Source organism: Bufo gargarizans, chromosome 2, assembly GCF_014858855.1.
Source record: "Bufo gargarizans isolate SCDJY-AF-19 chromosome 2, ASM1485885v1, whole genome shotgun sequence".
NCBI lineage: Eukaryota > Metazoa > Chordata > Amphibia > Anura > Bufonidae > Bufo > Bufo gargarizans.
In genome coordinates this window covers 476,673,801-476,686,848 of record NC_058081.1, presented here as the reverse complement: position 1 = coordinate 476,686,848, position 13,048 = coordinate 476,673,801, and positions in this window count along the sequence as shown.

Sequence of the window (13,048 nt, the reverse complement as noted above, 5' to 3'; positions counted from 1 at the left end):
CAGGGGGCCCAAGTAAATTTTTGCCCAGGGTCCAATCAATATTAAAGATGGCCCTGATAGCATATATATGTGCAGAAACTTAAAGAAACAGAACAGGCACAGAACTCTAGGGAACAGTATATACAAAGCAAGCCCATATACATACTTAGTAAGGCAGATGAGACAAGACATAGAACTAGGAAATTCATTGGCAAATAGAACTAGGACAAAATTCAGACCACACATGGAACAGACACAATAACATAGCAAACAGAACTAGGACAACAGAGTCACACGGCCAACAGGCAGTGAACAGATCCAAACAGAATCTAAGGAAAAGACTTCACAAAAGCCAAATACATAAGGAATCCAACAGAATCTGAAAGTGCACGGCCATGGGCAAGACACAAACTCAGGAACTATATAGCAAAGCAAACACATTAGTCAAACAGGTGCATGCACATAGAGACAGGGAGATTAACTCTCGCAGAACCAAACTGACACAAGATATAAAGCAAAAAGGCCCAATTCACACCCACAAGTAGCCAAGGCCTGGACGCACGGAAGGCTGCAAGAAGCCAGTGAAGTGACCCTCTGAGGAGCCGACATAGAGGATAGGAGTTGTTTGTGGCCCTGATGAAGTGTTGTGTCACGCTGAACTCTCTCAGACCGTTGCTCCCAGGGGATCAGTACAGTGGAATTAAGACTGTATTACACAGCCCAACGTGGCAGACGATTGTTGGGATGGAAGCGTTCCCTTTCGGCAATCATCTGCTTGCTAGTGAAGGAGAATGCTGCTATTACATGCAGCAATCTCCTCCACAGCATAGGGAGGAACGATCGCTATGCCATTGCTCGTCTCTATGCTGTATAGTGGTTTGCCGGTGGCAGATCATGATTAGACACCACGATCTGCCACTGGTAAACCACTATACAGCATGGGGACGAGTGATGGCATAACAATCTCTCCTCCCCATACTGCGGAGGAGATAGCTGCCACGATTGCCTGAAGAATGAGCATTTGTTCGTTCATTGGGCAATAAGCAGCAGTGTTACACGTTTGCTAGGTAGCAATCATCTGCCTATTCTCAGGATAGGTCATCAGAATTTGATCAGTGTGGGTCTGAGAACCGGGACCCCCACTGATCAGCTGTTTGAGAAAGCATTGGCGTTCCTGTGAGCGCTGTGGCCTTCTCTCAGCTTTTCTTAGGCCAGTGAGGACACATTCATTGGTCACATGGCCTAGGTGCAGCTCAGCCCCATTCAAGTGAATGAGGCCGAGGGTGATACCACGCACAGCCGCTGTACAACATACAGTGCTGTGCTTGGTAAGCTGCTAGAAGGCCTCAGCGCTCACAGGAACACACCCGTCTTCTCAAAACAGCTGATCAGCGGGGGTCCTGGGTGTCGGACCCGAGGGTGCACCTAACCTTTGTGCTGGCTGAGGCAAAAACTGAAACATGGCCCGCCGCCAATGACAATTTCTTAACCGAACTCCTGTGCCACGATGAAAGCGCTCATTGCCAATGGCCCTTCCGCTGCCCCCTTCTTGCCCCAACCTGGTGCTGCCTGAGGCGATCGCCTCACCTGGCCTCATTGGTGGTGCACCCCTGGTCCGACCCCCACCGATAAGATACTAATGACCTATCCAAAGGATAGGTCATCAGTTACAAAAACCAAGAAAACCCTTTAAGTGCAATTCTTCTCTGGTACCAGCAAGAATGTGGAGGCAGGTTCATTGGTGGTAATTCAGGTGGCTTGGCTGTAGTCCCTCACTTCACAGTAGTGTCTGTAGATGCAGTTGTGACAGGTCACTCTGCTGTCTGGACTCTCAAGGCTTTACTTGGGGATAATCAAAGTATTTTTTCCTTGAGCATTTTGCAACAGGAGCAGGAGCACGGCAACTTGCTGCCTCTTCCTTCTGTCTTAGCAGGAACTCCTTCTCCTGGCAGGAAGCAGAACCAGCAAACTCCTACCAAGAGGGGAAGAACAGGGTGATTAACCCTGTTTCTGCCAACCTTCCTTGCTGGTAATGACGACCAGGAAACAAACAGTAAAATGCCTAACAATAGCAATATGAACAATTTGTAGTACCCCCAGGTCTGAGGTACTGCACTGGTGCCTACACACACAGAACAATGGTGACAAGTGAACTGCCATTATAACACTGTTCTCAATATTGAATCCCTGTAGTGTGTCCCATAAGTATAGAGATAGCTGTACACCACCTCCTACATGCTGTAGTCTCTGAAGGAATAAGCAGCCCCAAAAGTGTTTGGTGTTATTTTACAAGGGCCATCATTGTGATGTCATGGGGTGCTGTTATGTCATAGTATTATGTGATGTCATGTTGCCACGACAGAGCTGCAGGGGCAACACGTGAGCTACGGTGGGCCAATGGGGTAATAGTTTACTCACAGTTAGCAGAGCTCCCTGGGCCGGCGTGCTGTGAAGAGAAGGACAGCACCAGTTCCTTCGGGGCACACTGTTGTCCAGGGATTGCCGCCAGATGGTGGTTGAGATGCCCTAGGTGGTGTGGGTTTAAGGTGCCATGGGGGCAGGGTCCCTGGTGTTCGTGATGCCAGCACCGTAAGGTGCAAATAGGTGATACGTTTGCACAATAAGGTGACCAGTTCTCTTAACAATTGCCCAGTACTTTACTGAAGCTGATCCAAAGGTCATCAATGTGCGCAAAAGTCATTTACAGCAAGGCAGCTTATACAATGGCTCAGGTTAGTTCCCAAAAGTTGTATAAGGGGTAGTTTTTCTCTATAACAATCAATCCCTTGTTTCTCCAGACTGGAGAGATGGACTATCTCTGCTGTACTATATAGTCATATACTTCTGTATCCTCTCTAGGAATACTATCTCCTCACAGGTGGCCTTTCTGTCTCTGGTTGTGGTGGGCAGCTGGTAGCCTAGAAACTCTCCACCTAATGCAAAGGAGACTAGAGCCCAATAAACAACAATTACCTTCCTCACCAATATTCTCACTCCCTCTCTGGGTTGCCTGGATCGTCTGTAATCTTTCCCTTCTATAGGCTGGTACATGGAACTAACTCTGGAGTTTAGATAACTCTGCAAAATGGCTGCTGAGGTGCAGCTTTTCCTCAGACATCACACTCTCCTGCTTCTTCTTCTCCTATCCCAGACAGCAGGGCGGAGTCAGCCCTGGGAGGTTTGTTAGGTTTGTCCCCCTCCCTGTGCAACTTCATGGAAACTCAGGCACAAGCACATTTTCATGAAACACAATCACAATATTAAAGGGAGTGTTTCACCTAAACTGACCATTATAGAACACTAACACCATGATCTGCATTATAGTCCCCATATTGGAATGCTGCTTACCGTATAGCTGTCCGTCGCTTATTTTAGCTAAAAAACACTTTTATTCAATATGTTAATTAGGTTCTGAAGGTGTCCAGGGGCGGAGTTCAAGTGGCCGGTGCCCAAGGCCCCTCTTCGCTTTTCATATGAAACCCCTCCCTTTTCACCCCTCTGGCCCGCCCTAGGTTCTACAGAAATCCAGCGCCAGCGCCGTTCACAAGATTCACCGCTCCTGCGCACTTCATTCTCCATTATAGGCAGAGGCACAAGGCCGGCTAGATGTACGGTCCGGCACATGCGCATTAAATGCTTTTGTGCCTCTGCCCATAATAGGGAATGTAGTGCGCAGTATACCTCGATTATAACTGAACCTGTAACTTCTGAAAGATAGCCAAGGGCTGGGCCCACAGGTACAGAGGGTACACGATGCCACACAGACACAGACAACGGTTCTTTCCCAGCAGTTGAGTTTACCGAACAATGTAGTGAACAAGAAGCTGAGAATATATAAAACAGATTGGTAACAGAGAATAAACCAACAGTCAATTTAACACTGTCTAACAATAAACCAGTAAATGTGATGGTTTCCCCAAAGTCCATTAAGCAGCCTAGCTGCACTTGTATGTTCCTGGACGAGTTCCTCGTTGGGGGTGAACCATAAGTATTACTCAATACTATTTGTAATCCCTCTTGGTGGCAAGTGATTCAAATGGACTCCTCTTCATTCTATCACCTCATTTGCATCAGAATTTTTAACAATGGCATCTTTGGCTCCTCACTTTTCTAGCACCCTTTGTATTTCTTCTCAACTTACAGAAACTCCTGATCCTGCTGCCACCCCAATTATGTGCCCAATGCTGTCCTTATTGTACTTTACAAATAAAATTGTCATAACTATACGCTCCCCTCCCCCTAAAAAAATAGTGCCACAAAGACAGTGCTTCTTAAAACAATAGCACAAAGTAATAATGCCTCTTGGTGCCCTCTAGACAGTAATAATGAGTGTCTTACAAAATAATAGCATCCTTTTTTGACTCATGACATTAATAATGCCCCCTTAAAAGTATTTATGTTACCTGTATGCCCCCATGAAGCTAATAATACCCACTCAGTGCCCTGTAAAAAGTAATATTGCCCCATAACTGCAGTCTTAAAAAGTAATCATTCTTCCTGACTGCTCCCTAAAAGGTAGTAATGGCTTTCACTGATCTGCATCCTTGATCTCTGCACACAGCTGCACACACTGGAGCAGTATTTAATGCCTACTTCCTGTGAGGGCTGAGTCTCCTACCCTGAAAGTCTAGACCAAGAATCTGACACCCTCCTCTGGTTTTAGATGTTACAGCAACATCTTTGTGTTACTCCTCTCATCCTTGTTTATAGAATGGCATTTGGTAACCTGAGAGTACATCACACAGTCCTCCAATCTGGAGAGTGACATGCCAAAATTAGACCATTGTGAATGCAGTACCTGAGAACAATCATCCTCCTCAGGATCATGGTCTCCCTCTACTCAAGATTCTTCTCGCCTTCCCAATGGCTCACATAACCTTCTGGAGGTTGTTACCTGTGCTGCAGAGGATCTATGTACTGTGTACTTTGGTGCCTGACTCATGAATGTGTAGTGTCTCAAGATATTTCTGTGTACTGAATGTAAAGGCCCTAAGATACCGTCCACAGCCCACTCCACCTCCAACTGTTCCCGCTTGAGCTTTTTCGTAGTTTTATTGTCTCTATCTCTCAATCTTCTGATAGCATAGGTAATTATTTGTCAATTGCTTGTCATCCTGCTCCTAGCCCATTCAAGCTTCCATCAATATACAGGACAAAACAATTGGTGTAGTCAGAGTAGACTAGAACAGGGTTACATGTCAGCAAACTGTTTGTCCCCCAAGTAGGCCTCATCAGCTTCAACCCCACATTGGACCTTTTCTTAGTAGCCTTGGGCATGGCACCATTCAGAAGTACATACAATGGAGCAACCTCCTTTGCAAAGTCTATTATGGACAGCTGGAATTACCTGACTAGTTCCAGGAATGCTCTTGCATTGCAAAATTGGTTGCTGCAAGACAATGTTGCGCTGCTTTGACTTTCAAATCTATGGACTGGACTCTTTTCCCTGCACATCACATGTCCCAGGTACAGTGGTGACATTTGGTGGGTTTCAGCTTCAGACCAGCCTGAAAACCCATGTGGTGTCCAGAGGAACAGGTTACTGTATGCAACTATCTTACAGAAGGTTGAAGGCAGCTTTGTATCCAATCTCCTGTTTCACTGAACAAGTTCTCAGGTTTGGTAAAAGTATAGCATTGGAGGATTGCATATATGAATTACATTAACCATCTGGCAAAATTGCACCATAAATCACGTTATTAAAAAAGTTCAACAAGTACCATTGGGTGTAACAACAGATTTGGGAACCACACATGTGTAGTCAAGGTAGACCCATATTGTTTGTAGACAATCATATCAGTAAAAATGCCAAGTGGCTTCTAGGGTACCCTAACCCTCCTATATACAAAGCAAGATAAGCTTCAAGAATCCCACATTAGATATTACTACACTAATATTACAGCATGATTTTCACTGATGATGACTGGCCTACATTCTACTTGCAGAAACTGCACTGGTCCGAATGCTACTGGATACACAGTGTGCTAGGCCTTGTACTTTGCACCAGTCTGCCCTGCAGTGATGTCGGCACTGTTTCAGCTGACACCATGGTTCATTAATTCAGCAGATTCCCTTTCAGTAGTGGTACCAGGGAAGGTCCCAGTGACCTTCAGAATCTCCACACTGCTCTCCTGCAGCTCAGTCTACATCAGATTATGTGTTACTTCTCTGCAGCATATGAAGAGGGAGGAGGCAGACACCAGAAGCACCACACTTTCTCAATATCAGCAGTCAAATGACTCTGCATTTCTGTAACCTGAAATTCAAACCTTTCCTTCTACGACTAATCTCAGTTTCAGGAAAATAAGTGACAATAGATCTAAAATGGTAGAATTACTAAGAAAAAAAAAAAGGTACTAAAAAACAGACTGTAAATACAACTTTTATATTTGTAGATTGTAAGCCTTCACGGGCAGGGCCCTTTCTTCTTCTGTACCAGTTTGTAACTCATCTTGTTCATGCTTAGTGCAATTGTCTGTATTATGTATGTATACCTCTTATCATATGTACAGCGCCATGGAATGAGTGGTGCTTTAATAATAAATAATAATATTAACATGGACGTTAAAGCACATTGTTGTGTATTATCCTCTTATGGATCCCAGGTTGCTCAAGATTTTATTTGAAGAAACTTGCTGTGCTTTGGTCTGATGAGTCCAAATTTGGTTCCAACCACCGTGTCTTTGTGCGACGCAGAAAAGGTGAACGGATGGACTCTACATGCCTGGTTCCCACCGTGAAGCATGGAGGAGAAGGTGTGATGGTGTGGGGGGTGCTTTGCTGGTGACACTGTTGGGGATTTATTCAAAATTGAAGGCATACTGAACCAGCATGGCTACCACAGCATCTTGCAGCGGCATGCTATTCCATCCGGTTTGCGTTTAGTTGGACCATCATTTATTTTTCAACAGGGCAATGACCCCAAACACACCTCCAAGCTGTGTGAGGGCTATTTGACCATGAAGGAGAGTGATGGGGTGCTGCGCCAGATGACCTGGCCTCCACAGTCACCGGACCTGAACCTAATCGAGATGGTTTGGGGTGAGCTGGACCGCAGAGTGAGGGCAAAAGGGCCAACAAGTGCTAAGCATCTCTGGGAACTCCTTCAAGACTGTTGGAAGACCATTTCAGGTGACTACCTCTTGAAGCTCATCAAGAGAATGCCAAGAGTGTGCAAAGCAGTAATCAAAGCAAAAGGTGGCTACTTTGAAGAACCTAGAATATGACATATTTTCAGTTGTTTCACACTTTTTTGTTATGTATATAATTCCAAATGTGTTAATTCATAGTTTTGATGCCTTAAGTGTGAATCTACAATTTTCATAGTCATGAAAATAAAGAAAACTCTTTGAATGAGAAGGTGTGTCCAAACTTTTGGTCTGTACTGTATTTTTGGTGATGTTACTTTTATTTTTTCATGATAATATCTATATTTAAACAAAAAACATAAAATCCTGCAGTTTTAACACTGGCCACTAACCCTAATAATAGGCGCCACTTCTTGGTCTGTACAGATCACTTTACTGCAGTTACCTGCTTATCTGTCATTCTAATCCTACCTGTAATGATATCACCTCTGTGTATAGATAAGGCTACTTTCACACTAGCGTTTTTGCTGTGTCTGGCAGGGTTCAGCAAAAAAAAAAAAACGCTTCTGTTACTGATAATACAACCGTCTGCATCTGTTATGAACGGATCCGGCTGTATTATCTTTAACATTGCCAAGATGAATCCGTCATGAACGCCATTGAAAGTCAATGGGGGATGGATCCGTTTTCTAATGTGGCAGATTGTGGCAGAGAAAACGGATCCGTCCCCATTGACTTGTATCAGGGGTCATGCCAGATCCGTCTTGCTCCGGATCCCAGGACTGAAAGCAAAATACAACATGCTGCGGTTTTCTCTCCGCATTTTGGAGCATTCCGTTCTATTCAGTTCAGTTTTGTCCCCATTGACAATGAATGGGGACAAAACGGAAACGTTTTTTTTCGTTATTGAGCCCCTATGACGGATATCAATACCGGAAAACTAAAATGCTAGTGTGAAAGTAGCCTAAGTCAGGATCCGCCATTCGCAATAGGTGATTTTCAAATCTTATCTATACTTTCCTTGTAGAATGACCTCTGCACAGGTCACAGAGCAAGCCTAGAAGACTCTCCCATATAAATCAATGAGGTCCTCTCCTGACCATTGTGTCTATGGACCATGTGGCTGTCATAAAGCATTTTTTTTTTTAAATGCTTTGTAAATGCTGTTAAGAACAGCTCTGGCAAGATGGCCGCCCCCATAATCATGTTCAGGAAAACAAAATAAAAATAATCTGTAATCGGAATAATAAAACCAGATTGGTAAACAAGCATGTGTGTTGCTATCTGGTTTTAACTGGCAGATAATATTTTTGATGACACATTTCCTTTAAAAGGAAAGCTATAAAACCCCCTACCACTCCAGCACTGCTGCTCATGAGATCCTGCTACAATGATGTCACATATATCCTTCACATGATCCCTGCAGCCAGACTTTGGCTGTAAATGATGTATGTGATGTCATCTCTGTAGGACCAGTGAAGACCACTGAATCGGAGATGCTGGGTGGCAACTTTCTTTATGGAACCTGTTGTCATGAAAATTCAGTGCAATCTGCAGGTAGCATGTTATAGAACAGTGGGAGCTGAACAAGTTAAAGGGGTTGTGCAGGCCATATATATTGATGACCTATATCAGATCCGTGGGGGTCTGACACTCAGCACCCCCGCCGATCAGCTGTTTGAAGAAGAGACGGTGCTCCATGAAAGCGTGCTGGACCCCAGTTGATCTGATATTGATGACCTAACCAATGACGCCGTGCGCTCCTGCTCTGAACAGGAATCCAGCCCGGCATACCACCAACTGCTCTCAGCCGCAAAACACGGCCGTGTGCATTCGGCCTAACTTGAATTTTATTCATCTAAATCTCTTCTCATTTTGAGCTAAGAAGTCATGCGGGTGAACCCAGACAGCTATATGTGCATGCACGCTGTAGGAAGGCACAAGGATCCGTCATTGACGGAAGGTATGTGTCACCGAGGTTTCTGGCCTCAGTGTAGTAAAAGCCGGTATTTTCAGGTATCAGTGGCAGCTAATGCCGATTGACACTTTGCTATTTTAGTATGGCTGTATAGCTGATCCGGGACGGCTCTTACTGGGAGTAGTCAAAGTGCCGGATGGGTGACTACTCCCCACGTTCGAGGCCAGGTTTTGACTGGCCTAAAAAAAATACAGCCGGCAGTGTCAGGTGGGAGTGATTACCTCTCTCTGACAGAGGAGCTCTGGGAACTGAGCCCTGTGCTGGGCTGAAAAGCTGAGACCCGTGTGTTGAGAAAGCAGGCCACCTAAAGCCTGCATTTAGACTGCTGGAGGCAGAACTGCCGACAAGGTGACGTTTTTTGTTATGCATGAACTTTCTACTCAGTGTGAACAAACACCAACCCTGGAAAGAGTGTTTTTTGGTTGACCTTAGGTGTGAATAAACATGGACATTTGAATTACGAACTTGTACTTTGCCTCTGTACTGCACCCGCTTATCTCAACTACCAGAGCGATTCCCACAATGCACAGAGAGAAGGTTGTTCTTCACTGATATTTCCACCCACAGCTTAGTTGCCTTTAACAGTCCAGGCAATGCCTTTAACACTGCAGACTCGGTACTGAGGTTCTGGGACTGAAAATGACCAGGACCATATATTTGTGGATGTCCTCTCATACTTAAAGGGCTTCTGTCCCCCCATTAAACCGTTTTTTTTTTTTTCTTTACTAATAATCCCTACACTGCGATCTCATCATACATAAGCTAATTAATGATTTTCGTTCAGTAGAATTTGTTAAAAATCGATTTTTGAAATATGTAAATTACCTTGCTACCAGCAAGTAGGGCGGCTACTTGCTGGTAGCAGCCGCATCCTCTGATGGTAATGACGCCCCCTCTGCTTGTTGATTGACAGATCCCGTCCGCTGGCCCTTTCTCTGCTGGCCCTGCCTGTTTTGATTCAATATCTGGCGCCTGCGCCGCCGCCGTACCTCTCTTCAATCTGCGCAGGCGCACTGAGAGGCGGCCACTCGCTTGGCCGCTCGCTCCTCAATGCGCCTGCGCCGATGACGTCACATCTACACCCGGCGCAGGCGCATTGAGGAGCGAGCGGCCAAGCGAGTGGCCGCCTCTCAGTGCGCCTGCGCAGATTGAAGAGAGGTACGGCCGCGGCGCAGGCGCCAGATATTGAATCAAAACAGGCAGGGCCAGCAGAGAAAGGGGTGATTATGGCACTTTTTTGATTATGGATTATTTTTTTTAATCATTTTATTATTAGGGTCATCCAAAAAATAATAATTTATAGAAAGTTCTGAGGTGGGCAAGCAGCAATATAGCTTGTAAAAAGTAAGTATTAAAAAAAAAAAAAAAAAAAAAAAAAACATTTTGTTGATATATGTGGAAATAGTGCACTAAAAAAGTTCCTTTAACGTTACATGCATTTTGTCTGGTATTACGTTGCGTACAGATGTCATCCAAGAAACCAACCATAGATTGGAAACCCACCCAGAAGGCGCTGTCGTATTCAATGGCCGGTAGGTATAAAATCAACGCTTGGAGTTTGTACTGTTTGATTCGTTGCATTAATCAGTATGTGCTATTATTATAGATTTCTTCATCATCATCATCGGACGGCTCTCCTGCTGTGGCCGGCTCACCTGCCAGGGCCCGCTCATCAGTGGTGGACTCTCCATCAGTCTAGGGGAGGTGGACCAAGCCCGGATCGGGGCTGTCAAGAAGTAAGTATATATATATAGATATATATGTAATTTTTTGGGTATTTAAATACATTCTGGTTAAAACATTTTTTGTTTTTGTTTCAGCAATCTGTACCTAGAGCCGCCAGCGAGGATCCCCCAGTCGCCTCCAGAGTCCGCGGGAATGAGCGTGGTGGTCGTAGACGTGTAAGTCTTGATTAAGTGGTTCTAATTTTTTTTTCAGGGTTCCAGAGGCTCCACCAGGGAAGATGAGGAGCTCAGGGTCCCTACCATCAATAACAAGCTCCTCATCCAAATGGTGGAGGCGCGTCCATCATTATGGGACCACTCCGACTGCCACCACACTGATCATCATCGGACCCAGCGGCTCTGGAGGGACATATGTTTGCTGGTTTTTGAGACCTGGGGGGATCTAAATGCGGCGGCTCAGGAGAAATATGGTAAGTACAACAATATGTATTTTACTACATTCATATTGATCTTTTCCTTACATCATGCTAAATTAAAATTTTATGTTTTTTTTCTATAGTCAAACTGGTAAACAAGGAGGTTCAGGCCCCGAGTGGCTCTGGAGGAACCTCAGGGACCACATACATCCATACGGCGGCCCTGGAGTTCCTATGACAGACAATGGCACCAAGAAGGTAAATATTTTTTTATGACTGTAAAAATATATTTTTTAAAGGGGCTTTTTGCTCCCCTGTTTTGGCCAGCCCCCTACAGTCAGAGGGACAACTGTTCTCTCCAGTCTGAGTGTAAGGGGCTGTCTGAGACAGCAGAGCTTTTTGCTCCCCTGTTTTGGCCAGCCCCCTACAGTCAGAGGGACAACTGTTCTCTCCGTCTGAGTGTAAGGGGCTGTCTGAGACAGCGGAGCGTTTGGCATTCCTGTTTTGGCCAGCCCCCTACAGTCAGAGGGACTACTGTTTTCGCCGTTTGAGTGTAAGGGGCTGTCTGAGACAGCGGAGCGTTTGGCTCCCCTGTTTTGGCCAGCCCCCTACAGTCAGAGGGACAAGTGGGGCTACCATTGCCAGCCCCAGACCACCAACCCCACGACAGTCCACCTACCCACCTTTTTTTTCCTATTCAAGGTTTTATTAAGTTTTCCAAGGTAAATAGGACAAGAGCAATAAAGCGTATCTGAACATACAGCATGTGGTAATCAATCAAGAACAGTGAATATCAGTTTCCAAAGTAGAGAACATCAGGGGGTCCACCCCTGTATCAAGAACATATTCAGTAAAGAAAAGGCATTGGGGAAAGGAGCATACAATGGAGACAACAGGGGGGGGACACAAGGGAAAGGGTAGGGTGAGAAACAGACACGAGTGCTGGTTACAAGTGTGCAGCCCGGTACTCACTGGAGGTGCGAAAGTCTCCCATGGGCTCCACGTCTTCACAAAACTGGCGACAATTGAGCAATTTCCTCAAACCACTCCATTAGTAGGGGGGGGAAGGGTGACTTCCAGTGGCGGGGAATGACCGTTTTGGTGGCTTGGAGCATATATTTCAAGAGGGAGACCTTATAGGCTGGCATGGTGAGGTCGAAGGCGAAAAGCAAGAGGGATTCGGGGGTATTGGGAATAGCAATCCCTGTCACTTTGCGCACAAAAGAATGCACCGAGTCCCAGAAAGGGCGCAGGGCAGAGCATTGCCACCATATATGAATCAGTTAGCTACTGAGGAAGGGGTACTTTTAAACCCCGAAACGCGTCTAGCCTAGACAGGACCCCAACATTTGGACCACTTGGGAAGCTGGAGATTTGACTGGAGAGTCGCAAAGAAAGAATAATCTGTCACACAAAAGGCATTCTTGGAAAAGAACGTACAAGGCCTGATTCCATGGTGAAGGCCTCACTACATGTGCCAAACAATTGCCGGTGTGCGAGTTTACTACGAAATATTGGTCTGCAAACTCAGAGGACCATAACTGCATCTTTGTCGACTTATCAAAGGAGACGGTAAGACCGTTTGATTTTATCTAACAATTATTATCCAGCGATTTAAAAACTGCATTATTATTCCAGTGGGACGCTGCTGGTGGATGCTATTAGCGGGACGCCGCTTGAGTTTCTTTGATTGCTCATTGGGACTTTGCTTATTTTCGGATATCCCTGATATATATTGAAAGGGACGTACATAAAGGACATTGTTGTATCGCAAAGTTTTAAATACAAGACTTTCCCATAAGAATATTTGCCGAATATTCATACGAGTCATTATCGAATATTTTATTTTATTCCTCGTATTTTAGTATTTTATATTTTAGTATATTATTTTCCATTTGTCAT